The sequence below is a fragment of the Solanum pennellii genome, chromosome 1 (genome assembly GCF_001406875.1).
Source record: "Solanum pennellii chromosome 1, SPENNV200".
NCBI classification, from domain to species: domain Eukaryota; kingdom Viridiplantae; phylum Streptophyta; class Magnoliopsida; order Solanales; family Solanaceae; genus Solanum; species Solanum pennellii.
Window position 1 is genome coordinate 11,042,373 of NC_028637.1, and position 13,248 is coordinate 11,055,620.

Consider the following 13,248-nt stretch of genomic DNA (forward strand, 5'->3'; position numbering starts at 1 on the left):
CCGTCACGCCTGTGACGGTCCGTCCTGCCATTCCGTTACGAAGTTCAGAGAGTCAATTTCAGTACCCAAATTTCAGAATTCTAAGTGTTCTGGAACGAGACTCCCTCGACGGTCCGTCGTGCCCATGACGGTCCGTCGTGGGTTCCGTCGTCTCAGCCAGTTTTTCCAGATATACATATATTTATTATCTATGTATATCAGAGACTATAATTAATATCCTAACCCTTGTCATGTGCCTTTTTTAATATCAAGATTTTAGGTTCAATTTTGAACAAAAAAAGGTCACATAATTGAATAAGCATAATTCAGTTGATAATGTGAACAATAGTTTGATAGATGATCTGCATCAACCTCCTTTTTTCCTAGGAAAAACTTATAGTCAATTTTTTTGTACATTTGATTATTTTAATAATAGTTATTATTTAATTGTCTCCTACCATATCATTCTCTAGTGCCCACTCTTTCTAGTAGAACGTTGGAAGTAATTGTCTTTAGTTTAGTGACTGAAATGACCAGTCAAGACCATAGATTCTCACTAAAACAACATTATTTCATTCATTGTTTAATCTTTTCATTATATGTAATTTATGTAATATCTAGGACATTTATCTACCCAATTTACTGTTATCACATGTATTAAGGTTAGTCAAAATTGTACAGACAGAATGAAGATGAAATTGACAGAATGTACTTATAATATGAGTCCATTGAAACTACTGTGTCTACTTAAGAAAATTTAATCCCCGCACTGTACCCGAGGTTACAGATAATTTCTCCCACGATAAAACAGATTTATCCTCTTAAAGAAGTAGTGGTACCTCAAACTTCTATAACTTCAGCGAACGTTAGAACAGTAACAAGCCACACAGACTCAGTTGATCGACACTTTGTTTATGATAAAAATATATGCAAAGAAGAAAAATTTCCATTTTTTGAAAAAATGAAAAATGACTTCATTTTATAGCCATGTTCAGCAAGAAACATATTTTTTCGGACAAGTATGTTCAGACCAATTTTTTCCATAAAATTGTCTTTTGGAAAAAATAACAACTTTTAGGAAAATGTGTCTTTTGAGAAAATTAATGACTTTTTTGGAAATCAGACAGTTATTACCGTTGCACGCGAATTTAAAATAAATTTTGCTGCGTCAAAGATAATTCTGTTGTTTAACTCATTCTGAATTAATTTATTAGAGAAATGAAATTTATTAAGGTCACTTGATTTGTCAAATTCAAATCCAAGTTCGAAGCCGAAAGGGAGGTTGATCGAGCACCGACGGTGCGAGGGGGCACCTTTTTCTCAAACCTTTAAGAATTAAAGGAAGTGTTTCCTAATATAAGGATAACAATTTCGTTTCTTCTACCGATATGGGATAAATGACTGTTGATTTGCACATTGCAAATAACTTTTCATTTTCCCTCCGAAATTGGTTCCTCCTCATTTCATTTTTCTCTTCTCATTTCCTATATGCACTTTGCTAAAACCTAACATTTACTGCCCCTATAATCTTCCTTTTCATCATTGGAAGGAAGAATTTCTCCCTTATAAATAGTGATGGTCTTACTTTGTTAGCAGAACGTTGAGAATAATTATCTTTTCTATAGAAAATGAATGTGGTCAACCATGACGATAACTTCTCATTGAAACTTCATTATTTTATACTTTGTGTTTTGTAATTCATGTAGCATTTAAGACATTTATCTACCCAATTAACTATCTCGTTTTCTTCCTATTCATTGCAAGTAAATAAGGACGGTCTTACTTTGTTAGGAGAACCTTGGGACTAATTGTTGTTTGTTTAGTGACTGAAGGCGGTCAACCATATTGGCCATAACATCCCATTGAAACTCCATTATTTCAATAATTATTCTATCTTTATATGTCTTCAAACTCATGTAATTAACCTCTAGGCCATTTATCTACCCAATTTACTACGCCGTAATCTTCTTATTCATTGCAATAAAAAATTTCTCCCCTATAAATAGTTATGGTCTTACTTTGTTAGCACAATATTGAGAGTAATTGCATTTTATTTAAAGATTGAACATGGACAGTCATATTGGACATAACTTCTCATTGAAACTCTATTATTTCACTCATTATTTTATCTTTTTATGTCTTGTCACTCATGTAACATGTACTTCATTTTTCTACCCAATTTACTACCTCTATTCTTCCTATTCATTGCAAGGAATAATTTCTCTACTACAAATAGTGATGATTTTCCTTTTTTTAGTATAATTAAATATAGAATGCATAAAAGTGAGTTAAAAAGAAAGTTCTTATTATAGAGTTCTGGATTCAACTCTTGTTCAATATTTATTTAGTTGTACTTTGAAATTCAGGTATGTTGTCTGGAGGGGACAAATTAAGATGATTATTGCTATATTTTTGAAAAGAGTTCTTTTGATGAGCTTAAATATCCTTAAAGAAAGAAAAATATATATCTATGTCTCTACCTGAAGATAATTAATTTTAAATTGTAATTTTAAAATTTCACCAAATAAAAACTAGTTGACTTTCCTGTATAAATGTATATCATACTACAATTTTTTATTTTATATATAACAAATACTATGTTATCTAACCACTTGAAGAATATCTATGTGTAAACCTAAATGTTTTTTCTATATTGCTATTTTTTTGTCATATTTTTTTCTTACAACCATGTTCGAAAATTTTCTTTTGAATTGTGGGTCTATTAGAAAAAAATATTAATATCACACAAAGATAGGAATAAAATATGTGTACATCGTAGTCTTACACTCCTCAAACTCACTTGTGGGATTATACTAAATGTTCACTATTAGAAAAATCGACATCAAAAGGTGTTTGGATAAACCCATCTTTTGAATTGTGGATCAATTAGAAAAAAAATCTTTTTATTCCGCAAAGGGGTAATATTTGAGTACATCCTGCCTCTTAGACTCAACTGTACATTAATAAGTTTTTACTACTAAAATATTATATTGAGCAAGACTTCATTAGCATAAGTGATGGTGATTTTTAAAAAATTGATCATAATTCTTTACAAATTGCCTTACAAAAAGATAAGGTGGTCGTCAAAATTTTCTCCACAAAAATATGGATGTATTGCCAGTTTGCCACAATAATTTCTAAAACAACGAAAATATCATATTGATTGATTTGTCTCTCGATACATTTGGCATATTTCAAAAGAAAGTGGAATTGATACACTCTCTACTAGTATTGTTGAGCTCTGTCCAGTTATACTTTGTAGTTTTAGAAAAATCAAATCATTCTTTGCTATTAAACAAAAACTATGCCTTTGACAACTCAATGATATGTTAATGTGTGTGTAGAACTTTTCCAGCCATTTCAATGAAATATCTTTTATTTACTAATCATAAATAACTTGGTTCTAAGAGTTGAAATCTCTTTTTTTGAAAGGGTTGAACACGTTGAAGTTTGGAATTTTAGCTAAGCAACTTTGTGATGAATTAAACAATTATGGGATAATGAGTGATGAACATGTAGAAATGGTAGCTATGGGAAAGGGAAGTTGTGAAGAACTCTATAATAATAATCTGTGATGTTGTTTATCCAAATTTTCTTAAATTTATTTTCTGAAATGCTCTTTCTTTAACTTTTGAGTGAAGACTCTTGTCTATCGATTATAACTTAAAAGAACTCTTAACCATTATTTCTATATTCAACAGTGCTACTCTAGGAATTTTCATTCTTTATACTCGATCAATTGAAAGTTTTTATTTCTGTCGTTATCCCAATATGTTATCCTTGAATTTACGAGGAAGCATCTCACCTATATTTCTATGCACTTTTCAATATTTATGGTTAAAAATGATATTGTGAAATCACTTTGACCATACAAAATAGTAAATTATTTGAATATTGTGCACTCATCTATCATCCTCATGTACTTTTCCTTGTTCGCGCATTCTTCATGCATGGTGATTCAAATTAAAGGGAAGGCTTTCTACCTTTAAGCCTGTGGCATAAGTACTTGAACATGAGACGGGTTTCAATGTTTACGAAATTCCTCTATGGACTAAATAATCCTTTGTCATTGTGCATGAAGTTCATTGAGACAATCAACAAATTCAATTCATATTGTTCTCAAATTTTTGGAGGAGCTAGAAAACTTTTCAGGATTACTTCATCCTTTGTGATCAGTACATTTCCCATACTATCATTATCTACAGTAGATAGAAATTCGATTAATTTTATTCTCGCAAAATCCGAATGTTTGTAGTTGTGAAAGAGGGGTGAAGGTATTTACAAAATGAGGAACTCATAAAAATCATGGCAATTTCATATATATTTTAGCTATTTTGATAATATTACAAGGTTGACATTTCTTACCATATTCAGATATTTGCTATATTACCCTCATAAACTTTTTTAAAAAAAAAGATTTTTCTTTGGTTGTATAGGCCATTTTATTAATTAACCAAAAAAGAAATAAAATTTAGGCCCAAGCCCAAAATAAAACAATCAAAATAATTTATTTCTATTATGATTAGGGTAAATCGACTTTCATTAACCCTACCTATAATTGCTAATTGCAGCTTACACTTGGGCTCATTTACTTTCTTCTCACTATGTTGCCTCCTTGTTCACGGCTGAATGTTACTCAACTCATTTTTCTCTTGTGGGCTGTTCAAGCTCTCTAATCCAACGTTCTTGTCTCTCTTCTTCTCAAATAAGATTGTCAATCAACCAAGGTAATGTAACTCCTATCTTTTCCTTCTCTTTTTCATCACCGTTCTAACGCTTTGTTGTTTCTCTAGGTGAAAGAGCTTTTTTCACTGAAAAACTTATCTAGAATTTTGAACTTTTCTTTCGAGTTTAAAAACCGGCTATAAGAGAATCAAAGGAAAATCTTCAATTTCTTACCTAGGAGATGTTACTCTATTCCAAATCACACATGTACTCATTACACATTACTAATATATATATAGTCATTTGAGATTAAAATGGAAATTTAAACAAGAGATTACTACATTTCAAATAAGTAATAGATTAGACTTTTCTTTGTTTTAGATCAAGGGTGTTATTATAACTAGCTTGGGTTAGTTTATCTATTATTATAAATAGTAGAAACTAGGGTTTATTTTAGAGGTTGATTTTTGAATGAAAATTTGATGTTTATACTTCTTTGTGAGTTTGGGGAAACCCTCATATTTGTTCAATTGAACCTTCTTGATAAGTCTTCACTTGTATGAGTTCAATTTCTTTTTACCCTTAGAGTTTATTGTACCAATCAAATATCTTTTACTTGCTCGGCCATCCTTCTTTCCTCTTCTGAATCTCTCTATCTTTCTTTCTACTTCTTGATAGTATATTTTGTTTTATTGATTGTAGTTCGCTTTATTGTTTTTGCATGTAGGATTACATCAATTGGTAACTCTCCCTCTGCCTTTATATTTCTAAACCATAATTCTTGCTTGCTTTATTGTGGTACTAGGCAAATCTATCCTTCAAGGCATAACCAAATTAAATCACCAAGATTTTTTTGTCACCGCTGGAAATTGTACTTGATACCTCATGGTTCTCAACTCACTTCCTTGACGACCAGCAAATGTTTTGATTGTATGCTAAAAAATTTTTATTGCTGATGCAAAAGGAAATTTCCTCTAGTGAAAAGTATATTGTATTGTCTTTTTATTATGTTCCATGAACCTACTACTCTAGGTAGGTATTAAGTGAAATTTGATGCACCTCTAATATCTGAAGTTCTTTATGTCTTCATAATCCAATTATTTGACCAAGTAATGGATGTATACATGTCATCTATACCTCCATTCTTTCTCGCTCTAATAAAAAATTTAAGAGAATTGACCCCAACTAGCTTAGAATTGACACGTAGTTGTTGTTTATATCAATATTTTTTTGACAAATGCCTTTATAATAAATTCAACATAGTGCCTCATAATGTAATTTTATACTAGTATGATCAATATACGTCTATCTTTGATATTCACTAAAATTTTCTTAGTTTGGTATTGGATTACTTAGCATTGGTTATTTAGTGGGTGTGCACGAGTTATTATTGTCCAAATATCTAGTGCAAAGATTCAATTGGCTTGTACCACAATGATCCATAGCTTATGTAAAAATATAGGATATAAAAGAAAATTAATAATCTTTTTTTCTATACTTAATTATTTGGGCGATCTATTAAATGTTGAGACATTTAATACTAGAAGTATTTTGAACGAGTATGATTTGCGTACGTTGACCGCAATTACATTGAAACCCAATTTAAAATTTTCCTAGGCTACAAAGTGTGTTGAGATCGTTCGGGAGGATGTTCCCACTAATTGTGACTTTCCAAATTGTTACACTTTTCTTATGGATGTGATTCATCTCATAGAGTTCCCCAAATTTTCGGTGTCTATAAATGCCCCCTACTTCTACGCTTGTCAGCATGTAGACTCGATAATCTCTAATACGAGACTTGAAGTACCCTTAAAAATAGAGTTTCATTCTTTGCGGTTAGTGGATTCTGATTAGCATTTTATTGGTGAGAGAGAAGATGGAGGGTAAATTGGGTTACACTAAGTGTGCCAATTTATTTGCTATTTTTTTGTCCCAAATACAAAATATTGCAATCAAATAGTAATAAAAAAGAATAATTTTGTTCATAAAGATTGTGAGTACAAATATGTTTATTACTGGTTTCCTCTCTCTTAAGATTTCTCCGTCATTCAAGGGTTGTTAGTTTCACTAAAACTAAGGATGATGTGGACCTCCTTAGGATTCATTTGATCTCCATGAAATGATTTTATGGATCTTAATAAAAAATTTGGTTGCCAAGAAGAGTGCACCCACATCATCATCACTTTACGAATATTTCATGAATAAATGAAATTTTAAAAATGCCTATTCAAAGAAATATATTACACTAAATATATGTAGTCTCTAAGAACCTTAAATAAAATGGTACTCATATTGTAGAGTCCCACATAATTTTGATATCTCAAATGTCGAATTCTTAAATAAATTGGACTCATCTTGTCCTAAGAAATTCTTTTGGTAGTTCACTTAACTGTCTTGTGGGATAGATTCATTTGATATCTTATGCTTATAAATGTAGTATGTAATACAAGTCAATATCAACAAAGATCTCACTCTAGCAAGGTACTCAATAACACCTCCAAGCACATTTGGGGAAGTAGTTTCACTCTCCCATCCAAATGTGGACACGAGATCCAATTTCTCATATTCCTCGATAGTACAACATATCTGCCTTTGCACATCTAGCGCGAGACATGAACAATGTGCTCAAGCATACTAGCCTTAACTTCAGATTGAGTAGAAAATTCATTATTTACAAAAGTAGACCGCAAATAAGTAATTAGTCTTGGAATCAGTCTCGAATATTTGAAATAGAGCTGTGTTGTAACTACATAATCTAGCACTACATCTCCATGAAATTCCAAGTGCTAATAGCATCGTGGAATCTCAGGTAGAATGTAAGATCCGTGAGTTAGAGCTTCAACAAACAACGAAGAGTCACAAAACTTGTAAAGTAGCATTGATTTCCAAGTACCGTATATTGACTAGCTTCTCAACATTCACGAGGAAGTTCCTTAGCATAGGTGCATCAAAAAAATCAATGTCCATCCAGATCCATGTCAATAAATGATAAAGTTGCTACTTCCGCGCCTGAGCAGAGGTAGGTACCTATTAGTGCCTCACCACATTAGCTACTATCTTTCTTATAATCACCCACTTTACTGGATTATACATTTCTACCGAAGGCAAACTCTTTGAAAAAGTGTTGAACTTGAGAATTATCCCTAGGAATGAACCCCATTTTAAGATTTAATGGTTCATTACGGATAAATCTCAAAATTTTACGAGTACATCCAACATGAACAATGAAACACTCCAATTTATTTTATATTTCTTAATATTGAAAGACCCTCATGATGATTTTCATAAGTCTTAAACAAATGTATACTGATAGCATATTTGAGAAAAGAGTCTCCAAGTTACCTAAGTTATTCCAAATGAAACTTCTGCATGCATTTCTTTGTTGTCAACACTTTCAAAACCATAGCAGTTCGGATAAAAAATTTTAGTTTGCACTATAAAGTGCAAAGGTTCTAGAAGACATATAGTAATTGGCGAAAGATTCTTGTCCTAGAGAATCTTATGAATCTAAGGTATACACGTATGAGAGTGAATCTGTTCGGGTGGAATATAACAGATTCACTGCCATACGTGTCTACCTTAGAATTCATAATATTCTCAAGGTTTGGAATCTCTCCTAATACCTATTTGTCGTGCTACAACCTTAAGATTTTATATGGGAAGCAGTCATGAAGAATAAACTTGAACTGCAAGCAAAAACATTTGTATCCCATTTGCTAAGGTTTTGGAAGTAATGACAACAACAAAATGCCTCTAGAAGTTACATTTGGAATAACTTGCAAAATTTGGAGACTCTATTCTCAAATGTTATGTTAGTATACAATTATTTAAGACTTATCAAATTCATCACGAGGGTTTTATCAAAATTAAGAAAAATAAAATCATTTCCAATGTTACACTGTGCAAGTTTGGATGTGCTCGTAAAATATCAAAAATCATTTATAATCAACCATTCAATCTTAAAATGTGAATCATTCCTGATGATAATTTTTGAGTTCATTACTTTGGTTAAGAGTTCCTGTTGCCTTCAATAAAAATGTATAGTACGCTAAGACAAACTATTAGAAATAGTAAGAAGTAGTTGACGTGGTTGAGGAACTAATAGGTTCTACCTCAACTCGTGTGGTGAAGTAGCGGCTTTACCATTTATGAAATGACTTTTGTTGCACAGTTATTTTGTCGATACACCTATGACAAGGCACTTCCCTATGAATGTTGACAAACAAGTTAATATGTCTAGTACTTTGAATCCCTGCTACATTACAGGTTCCATGATCCTTCACTGCATGTTGAAGCTCTAACTCAAAGATCATACAAGCTACATGAGATTCCACGATGATATCAACACTAGGAATTCCTGGAGATGCAATGCTATATTATGTTGTTACAACATATATCTATTTCAACTATTCAAACTGACTCCATGATTAATTATTGATTTGATGTATGCTTCTATTAACAATGAATGATATGCTCAATCTGCAGAAAAAGGTTGGCATGCAGAAGCACCTTCTTCTTCATGCCTCGCCAAATTTGAAAAGACTGTACTGTTGAGGATTGTTGAAAAACGGATCTTGTGTTTAAGTTCTTATGGGATGCTGAAAATGTTGCCAATTTGTGTTATAAAATCAGAAATTACTGATTCTAATAAATTATTTAGAAACATGAAGTAACTGAAATTTATAGAACCAGTAAGAGAGATGAACAAAAATTTAATTTAAAAAAAGTAAAATTTGTAAAAAACATACCAGAATCTTAAAAACCTTTTAAATCGGAAAAAGATCAAGTCCACTGAACTCACAGTGTCCTCTTAAGGAAATTATTCCCCTCTAGTATCCGAGGTTTGGTTTTGAATATAACCTCCGAGGGTAAAATGATCTTAATCAGCATAGTGTAGATATCAAAAACTCTACTGTCAGTGAACCAATCCATAGTAGGAAAGTACACGAAGGAAAATGTGTGCAGACGAAGAAGAAGAAGAAGATGATAAAATTAGTAAGGAAATATTATGAAGAATGAGTGGTATTTATATGCAAGAAGAATAGGTTCCGAAAGGTTGCAACCCTTTCAGAAATCACATGACCATTAATCAAAATTGGCAACCTTTCAAATGGTACTGAATGTTCCTGAAAAGTGCAACCTTTTAGAACAATCATGGCAGAAAATTTAAATAAACTAGGAAAGTTTAAATTGAACGGGTCGCGCGCGGATCCGAGTCTGGTCGGGTTAGTCAACTAAAAAGTTGAAACGTTTCAGCTAATTTTCAACTTCTGTTATCAATTAATTAATTGAAAACATTTTTGGTCATTTAATTAATTAATTAAAATAAACTTTGTACGAAAAATAACCTCTCGATCATTTGCCGAAGCCAGAGACGAAACCTATGCTGAGACGAGCGGGCGACAACGACGACGGCACGAGGGGGGTCCCTCTTTCCAACCATTTTAACAATTAATAGGAGTGTTTCTCTATTTAAACTCTCCTATTTTTCTTTTCACCACCTTTGAGGGACAAATGCCTTTTGATAAAAGCATAAGAGGACTTTTAAAATTTCCAACTCTTCAAGTTCTCTACATTTCAAATTCCTCTCTTTCCCTCTCTTTCCCAACAATTCTTGCTACAAACCAAACAATCCACCACATTGCTGGGGAATGGTTATAACATAGGAATACACGGACAATTGTGCACTTTATAGTCAAAAATTAATTGATTCTGGATAAGTAGGTTTCCCCTTGGACTTTTCGTAGTGAACATATGTCGGATATACTCCGTCAATCTTTAGATGTGATTTCTTTGAACGTTCGAGCTTTGGTGTATACCTAGACAACCATATGTCACATAATTAACCCTTTACATTTTATGGTTCTTACGGTTGTCTTCATTTCTACCACGAACGCCTCCTGGTTTCATGAGTGAATAGAGAATAATATTTTGACAAAAAATTCTCTTTCACATGGCTTCCACTTCACACTCACATAGGTGATTTCTAATCGTGTAATCTCGTAGATACACTATTTGGTCAAATCTACCAAACTTAGCAAATCTTTTAAAATTTTAAGCTTTATTACCTCATTAACAAGCCTTAAAGTCTTAACCTTGTTCCTTAACATTGTCTTCATCATGAGAATGGATTAAGTTAATTGACAATATCGAACGGTCAGCCACAACATTGTTTTACTCCATGTATCTAGCTCTTGGGATCTCCAGTCTACTAGATAAAGTTACCGTCATGCTGACTTGTCCTAAGCCGTAAACTAATTCCCTTAGATTTCACAAGTCTGCACACTTTCTTTTCTTTACCAGGAACTATAAACCCTTAAGGTTGTTCATTGTAAATTTCTTCCTCCAACACTCCATTTAAGAAGGTTGTCTTTACATCCATTTGGTTGATTTTAAGATCATGCACTGCTGCTTGTGCTATTAACATCCTAATTGATGTTATCCTTGTTACTGAAGAGTATGTGTCAAAGTAGTCCAGACCTTCCTTTTGTCTGTACCCTTTGACTACGAGTCTAGCCTTAAACTTGTCAATAGTAGCATCACATTTCATTTTCCTTTTAAAGATCCACTTTGATCCTAAAGGTTTATTTACTGGAGGAAGATCAGCCAATTCCCAAGTGTGATTACTTAAAATTGAATTGATCTCACGGTTAACTACTTCTTTCGAATAAGTTGACTCAGACGAAGACATAACTTCTTTAAATGTTTGAGGCTCATTTTCAAGCAGTAGTGCTACAAAATATAGTCCAAAATAAGCAGTTTTTTTTGGCGAGTACTACGCCTAGGTTCCTCACTAGTTAGAACTTTTTCAATTGATTCTTCTCGTGGTCGTTTAGGTTTTTCACTTATTGACACACTTTCTATTTTATACGGATAAATGTTTTCAAAAAAACTCTGCATTATCTGATTTAATTATGGTATTAATATGGATCTCAGGACTATAAGATTTGTGAACTAAAAATCGACAAGCTTTACTGTTCACAGCATACCCAATAAAGACACAATCTAGTGTTTTGGGTCAAATTATTACCCTCTTCGGTAAAGGAACATCTACCTTGGCTAAACACCCCCACACTTTGAAATATTTTAAGTGGGTTTCCATTCTTTCCACAACTCATATGGAATTGATTGTGTTTTTAGTTGGGGTACTCTATTGATTATTTTATTACATGTACGGATTGTTTTCCCCAAAAGGCTTCGTGGTGAACCAGAATTGATCATTAAGGCATTCATCATTTCCATTAAAGTTCTGTTCTTTCGTTCTGCCAAACCATTTGACTGTGGTGTATAAGGTGCAGTATTTGATGAATAAGACCATATTCCCAATATATCTGTGCAAAAGGATATTCATATTCTCCACCCCTATCACTCCGAGTAATTTTTATCTTTAGATTCAATCAGTTCTCCACTTCATTTTTGTATTGCTTAAATGCATCAATTGCTTCATCCGTACTATTAAGCAAATATACATAACAAAATTGAGTGCAGTCATCAATAAAAGTTATAAAATACTTTTCACCACCACGAGATGCTGTTGACTTCATATCCCATATATCTGTGTGAATTATGTCTAAAGTTTTAGAATTTCTTTCAATAGGCTAATAAGGATTTTTGAAAAACTTAGTTTCCACACAAATTTCGCATTTTGATTTATCATATTTAAAATCAGGCAATACTTCTAGATTTATCAATTTTCGCAAAGCTTTCTAATTTACATGTCCCAAACGGGCATGCCATAAATCATTTTACTTCAATAAATAAACAGAAGCAGAAGTTTTATTAATACTATCAACAACCATTATATTCAGTTTGAAAAGACCCTCAGCCCTTTCCTATGAACATTTTATTCTTACTTGTTACAGCTTTATCACTAACTAGGACACACTTAAACCCATTATTAACGAGTAGTGCAGCATAAATTAATTTTTCCTAATAGTAGGGACATGCAGAACATTTTTAAAAGTCAACACCTTGCCGGATGTCATTTTCAACATTAATTTCCCAGTTCCTGCAATCCTTGCTGTTACTGTGTTTCCCATGGACAAATCTTCATCGTACTTAGCAGGAGTGTACGTTGCAAAGGATTCTTTTGCAGAGAAAATATGTCTAGTGGAACCTGAGTCGAGAAACCACTCCTTGTGATTTCCAATCAAGTTACACTCCGAGGTCATTGCACACAAGTCATTTGCATCTTCTATCTTCTCCATGATGTTTGCTTGACTTTTGTCTTTGCCTTTAAACTCTCATATATTTCTTTCCACCAGCGATGAGGGACAAATGCCTTTTCATTAAATCATAAGAGGAATTTTCATGTTCCCAACTTTTCAAGTTCTCAACTTTTAAAATTCCTCTTTTCCCCTCTATTTCCCATCTTCTGGCTACATACCCAAGAAAAACTACTTCCAAAATGTGTTTGGAGTTATTAATGGGTTCGTTTGTTTTTCAATATTTGTTGTTTCTAGATCAAAAACTCGACATTCTTAGACATCAAATTTGTGTGGGTCTCCACTACATGAGTCAAATTTCAATTAGGCCTTCTTGAAAACTACTCCTAGCTTACACTATATAAAGTGTAATATATCCCTTAGAGAGGGATCTTGAAAA

General features: G+C 32.6%; 1 pseudogene; it reads right to left on the reverse strand.

Moving 5' to 3' along the window:
* Nucleotides 1-12,851, reverse strand: part of LOC107017504 — a 29,870-nt pseudogene extending 17,019 nt beyond the window's left edge.
* Nucleotides 12,852-13,248: the final 397 nt, after the last annotated feature.